Source organism: Chinchilla lanigera, unplaced genomic scaffold (genome assembly GCF_000276665.1).
Source record: "Chinchilla lanigera isolate Chin_1 unplaced genomic scaffold, ChiLan1.0 scaffold00104, whole genome shotgun sequence".
Classification (NCBI taxonomy): Eukaryota; Metazoa; Chordata; class Mammalia; order Rodentia; family Chinchillidae; genus Chinchilla; species Chinchilla lanigera.
The window spans coordinates 4,094,986-4,101,223 of record NW_004955505.1 but is presented as its reverse complement, the minus strand read 5'-3'; positions in this window follow the sequence as shown (position 1 = coordinate 4,101,223).

The window sequence follows — 6,238 nt, the reverse complement described above, 5'->3', positions numbered from 1 at the left end:
CTTGAGTATTTCCTTCCACCCTGGGACTTCTGTTGGTAGTGGGACAAGTTGTGAGCCAGAGTAGGAAGAAGCACCTGTTCAGGCAGGCCCCATGGGGCTTAAAAGCTGTCTGTGCCTGCCCAGTGGGGCGTGGGGCTGCTGAGGGGGCACAGAGGGAGCTGAGGAAAGCTGGGTCCTCTCGGGCACTGGGCTCTAATGGGGTCCCCTGGTCACTTGGAGGGGAAGGGCCTGATTTATTGGTCTGAGGATGGAAGGCGGGAGGTCGAGGTGACCTCCTAGTGTGGTTATCCTCCCTAAATGGATCAGCATGACCTAGATCCCCTGAGAGAAAAGTGGGCTCAGAATAGAGTCCCCCCAGCTATCCTTTTCCTTGTAGAGCCCGCACCAGGTACCATAGATGTGGAGGACTCCCTCTGATAGAGAGTCACAGAAGCCTCAGCATGAGGCATCTCACTCCACCTTTCGTGTCCAAGCAGAAACGCTGTAACTGGAGCACAGTCCGTATTTTAAGTACCACCCCACACCCATATTTTGCCACCTCCCAGTTTGTATTGAGCCCAGATCATATTGCAACAGTAGACCCGCTGTTCTTTTAAATCATCAAGATAAAACCTGTCCCATTCATCAGGGACACAGCCTGGTGGCGGAGTCGGCGGAATCTGAGGTCTAACAGCCTTCCCACTGGATGGGCTTGAGGCCTGTAGAGAGAAGGAGACAGCTAGATCTGCACTCTTCCAGCGGTATCCCGGGCAGGAGAAGAGACCTAACCCACAGGCGTCCCTGTGAGACTTCACACAGTCTGGACAGGCGTCTCTGTCTGAACTCTGGGGTGATGCCGGCATCATTTACCAGCGAAGAAAGCTTTGTCTTCATGTTGAGAACCCATTGACAACTCCTTAGGGACGAGGGGCTGGGCCACCTGTGGCCTTCCTAGTCCGAACTCCTGTGAGGTAACGGCAGAGCTTTCCAGACCAAAGTCCTTTCTCCACCTCCCTGGAGCCCTGCGTGGCCCAGCCTGTGTTTATTCTAAGCCCCCTGATGGCCTGGCTGGTATTAAGTCCCTGGATGATTCTGCCTAACGGGGGTGTCTCTCGTGTTTATTTCGAAGGAAAAAGGAACTGAGCACGGGGACGGCTCTGCGTCTACACACCCATCACTTTAATTAGCTTTACGTGTCGTTAAGTATTGCTCTGCTGGGGCATCAGGCACAGGTCCTTAACTCGGGCACATCTGAACAGAGAAGCACACAGGCCAGGCGGTGCCGCCCCAGGCGGGTTGTGGGCATGGCCGAGGTGCCCCGCGGGACTCTAGTGCCTCCGTCTCCCGCGGGCAGCAGGAGGCAGCACAGCGCCCCGTCCAGCAGCTCTGTGTGCCCTGGGGCCTGTTCCCGAGTGAGGCTCGCCTGTTCTGCTCCCGGAGGGCACCGCCGATGCCAGCAGCTCAGTGCCCACCTGAGCACTGCTCTGCTAGCCTGCAGCACAGCTTTGGCCCAAAGCCTCGGGTGTTTATTAAAATGGACAAGTTTTTTTTTTTTTCTTCTTGCATCAGCATCTGCCCCTGGAGGGCACAGGGACGTGATGCCTGAGCCCGCCCGCAGGCTGCCGGCGCTGCCTGTGGCCTGCGTCTACCTGCTGCATCCACCTGCCTTCGACTACCCCGCCGCTGCACCCCCCTGGTGTACTTTCGTCCCCAAAGGCTTCCTGAGTTTTTAAAGGGTTAGTACAGTGTTTCTTTCACGTAGGAAGAAAGAAAAAGGCTCCTTCCTCCTGTTCTCTTAAGCCTGTACGCCCTTTAAAATCAGAAGCTTAGCTCATAAGGCCAGTTATTTAAAAAGGAAAAAAAGAGAAAGAGAAAAAATGGTGGTGGCTAGTGACACACGCCTATGTCAAAGTCACACACAGCCACGCAGCAGGACAAGATGGTGGCTGGCCACACGGCAAGGCGATCTTCCTGTTGACAGCAAAGTTATAAATACTACAGGCAGCCGGGCATGGTGGCGCATGCCTGTAATCCCAGCACTCGTGAGGCTGAGGCAGGAGGATCATGAGTTCATGACTAAATAAATAAATAAATAAATAAATACTACAGGCAGTTAGACAGGCTGGGCTCTCTGTGCAGAAGATGGTCGCAGCAGGAAGCACCTTCACAAAAGGCCGGGCTTTAAGAAAAACAGGACCAAGTACACCCACATTCTTCCCCAGGGATGAATATCAGTGACTGATATTCTAAGTAGACATTCATCCCTGTGGGTTGGTCACCAAACTTCCCTGCCCTACCCCTTCCAGGAAAGTCCTTGTGCATCCCATGTGCCCTTGCTAGTGACTTGCTTCCCCATTTAGTCACTGTTGCACTGATATTACCTAAGAGACTGTACTTGTTTTAATCCTACTGGTTTACCATAGTTTTGTCTCACCTCACGTCCACCTTGTGACTTTCCATTGGATCAGTATCACCCAAGCAACTATGCTTGTCATCTTAGTAGTTTCCTGTAGTTCTGTCTCACCTTAAGCCTGCCTTGCCTCCTGGCTTTCCTCAATAAAACACCCTTGAGAAGTGGAGTCCATGCCCACGCGGGCCTGACCCCAGCCGCCTCGGTACCTGAGCTTTACTCTCGTGCTGGCTTCGCCAAGGGTGTTTCTGGCTTGTTCCTCTAGAAATGGCCAGTTAAACGGGTCCCAGGTCCTTCTGTGTTCTTTTCGAACACAGAATTGGATGAGACAAGCCAAATACTGCACAAAGTTTACTGGGGAAGTGAGTGGTGAGAGGGTAAGGGAAGAACTGGCTCTGTAGAGTGAACTTGGGCTGAACCAGAGGGAAAAGGATACGCAGAGCAGAAAGAAGCATTCCTGCTGTGTCTGAGGGCCGAGCCCGGCTGCTGTGAGGAGTCCGGAGTGCCATCCGTGGGGCCCTGGGGCCTGGCCTTCTCTGTGCCATCCACGCCTCGGGCCTGAAAAAGTCCACTCGGTCCGATTATTGGGCACCATCCCGGGGTCTTGAGAGCCACGGCTCCTGCTCCTGTCCCCAGCCGGCCGTGCCACACCCGACCTTCCCTGTGAGAGCCATTCCTGGCTTCTGGGCTGTTCCTATAGATCTTTCTGTACTGGCCAGTTCGTACCCGTGGGACCACTCCGGGTGAGGCCTGTAGGTCTGGCTTCCTTCTCTTAATGTCCCGCTTTCAAACATTCACCCGTGTTGCGCTCGCATCTGACCCTCCTTTCTGTGCAGAGCTGACCGCTGTTCTCCGCTGTGGGTAGAGCACACTGGATTTACCCGCTCTTCATCTGATGGCCATTGTTTCTACTTTGGGGCTACTATCAATTTTGGTGTGTATATTAGGGTTCAAGTTTTTGTAAAGATATGTGCTTTGAATTCTCTCTGTCTCTGTCTGTCTCTCTTCCTGTGAGACAAGGTGTTATTATGTAGTCCAGGCTGGCCTTGAGCTCACTGTGTTATGTCGCCTAGGCTTGCCCTGCCTCAGCCACCGGAGTGCTGTGATTGCAGGTGTGCGTCAGGACACCAGCTTGTTCTCAGCTCGTGTGCGGATCCCCAGGAGCAGGGGGCTGCAGCACTGTGTTTGCCTTTTGAGGATCCCATGTACGGCAGCCCTGGGAGAACCGCTTCTCCGACCTGAGCCTCCGCTGGGCCCATCGAGACTGCGCAGAAGCTGCTGAAGCAGCTTTCGGTCCCCGTCGCCCTGCTGCTAGCACTTGCCTGGCCCGTCCTGCCCTCCATAGTCTCCCTCCACGTCCTGAGCCACTCCAGCTGGTCATGCTCCAGGGCTGCTCCTCCCCACAGGAGGCCCTGACCGCGGCCACTCCTGTCTGCGGCTGCCGCTCTCTAACCTGGGCTGAGTGGTCCCTCAGGCACTCAGGTCTCCACTGGAAAGCAGACCCTAGGCTGGCTCTGCCGGCCCATCTGAAACCACCATGCTCAGAGGAGACTCCAGCCCTCGGGAGGCTGAGGCAGAAGGATCGGATCCCAAGTTCCAGTTGACCCTGGGCAGCAGTAACTTGGTGAGAGCCTGTCGCAACTGTTAAAAAAGGCCTGGGGATGCAGCTCAGTGTGTTCAATTCCCACTACTGAAAAAAACAAAAATAAAAACAGAGAGAAATAAAATAAAATAACCACTCTCACCAACCACTCCACCTTTTCATCTGGCTACATTTTATTCAGTGTACTACACTGTTTGTTATTTTTTCAGTACTGGATCCACTTCCTAGAACTGGCACGTGGCAGGGACTCCATAAATAATGTAGAGTGAATGCATTAATAAACAGTGATGCACCTATACTCTAATTATCTATTGTTTCATAACAAGCTATTCTACTGTAATGCCAACACTGGAGAGGCTGAGACAGGAGGGTTGCTGCGAGTTTGAGGACAGCCTGGGCTATATGGTGAGTTCAAGGCCAGCCTTGAACATATACATATATGTAGCAAGACCCTGTCTCAAAAAACAAAACAAAACAGTAAAACAATGATAGCTGGGCATGGTGGCGTATACAACCTATAATCCAAGCCCTTGGGAGGCTGAGGCAGGAGGATCATGAGTTCCAGGCCAGCATAAGCCACACGATGAAACTCTTTCTCAAAACAACAAATAAACAAACAAATGCACACAACCTGTGGGCTCAGGCCCAGCACAGAATCACCTGTCTGGGTTATCGGGGTTAATGTGGGGCTTGGGGCAACCCAGACCTTGGGACAGTACAGGTGAAGCCAGGGAACAGGTGGCAGTGACCAGGACAAGCACCCCGGGGAGGCTCAGCACCTGCTCTGTGCCACCTGCATCCTCCACACTCGGGACTGTGAACCGCCGCCTCTCTCCCCTGCTAGCTGTGCAAACGCGAGCGGGAGGCGGCTGGGACGCTGAGGAGGCGTCCGTGTTCTCGCTGTAGTCTGATGTGCAGCATCCCGGACACGGGGACCTCTGACACCAGACTCCGCAGCCTCATGGCTCTAACGGGCTCCGTGCTCTCCGCCTGGGCTTGCGGGCCAATGGCCAAGGGTCACTGCGTGAGGACCACTGCTTGGCCTTCCTCCCTCCCTCTTTCCTTCTTTCTCTTTATTGGGCATTGAATCCAGGGTCTTCACACTGAGCTGTATCCCTGCCCTTTAAAAGTTTTTATTGGGGCTGGGGATTTAGCTCAGCGGCACAGCGCCTGCCTAGCAAGTGCAAGGTCGTGAGTTCAATTCCTGATACCAGAAGAAAACAACAACAAAAAAAAACTAAACAAATAAAAGTTTTTATTTTCAGACAGGGTCTTGCTTAGCCAATAAATTGCCTAACTTTCCATCCTCCTGCCTCAGCCTCCCAGAGAGCTGGGATTATAGGCATACACCACTGCACCGGCTCCACACACATTTCTTTACTCCTGGAGCTCTGTCCCTCGCCTGTACCTGGAAAAGATGGTGCTGGTCCCTGCTGATGGGTTACCTAGAGCCGGCTTAGTAAATGTCTAGACCCCTCTCGCCTAGTGAGCCAGACTCCGGTGTCAGGTGGACACACCTAGTGTCTGGGTTTTTTTGTTTATGGTTTTTTTTTTTTCCCGGTACCAGGAATCGAACTCATGACCTTGCACTTGCCAGGCAGGCACTGTGCCGCTGAGCTAAATCCCCAGCCTCAGAACACACCTAGTGTTAAATCCCAGGAAGCAGTGACCGCATGGTGAGTACGCAGGTCCCTCCTGTGAACTGTCCACTGCAGAGTCCTTTGGAGATGCAGTCCCCACGGGCAGGCTGAGGTGACACCACCAGGGCTCTGGGTCCCAACCCCAGGAAGGGCTGGAAGATCAGGGCTGTGGAGGTCGCCTCCCCGCTCCCCGCCCCTCCTTGTCCCGGGGATGGTACCGTGAGCCTTTCCATGACCTCAGACCTTTTCAAATTTCTTATTTTGACTCAAGTTCTCCCTGAATCGCTAAATTGCCCAGACTGTGCCAGAACTTAGGATCCTCCTGTCTCAGCCTCCCTGAGGGCTGAGATTCTAGGTGTGCGGCACCACACTGGGCTCCGCATGGGACTCTCACCTGCAGCTTGATTAGCATAGGTTACTGCAGGCCGCACAACCTGTTCGCCCACAAAACCAAACCCTACGGCAAGCAGAAGGTCCAGAGGCGGCCAGCCGCATTCACCCAGTTGCGGGATACATTTCCAGGCTAAATCGCACGCAATTTCCGAGGCCTGCGTAGGGCAACTTCACTGCGATAAAGGTGAGAACATCACCGAGGCCTGTGCGCCG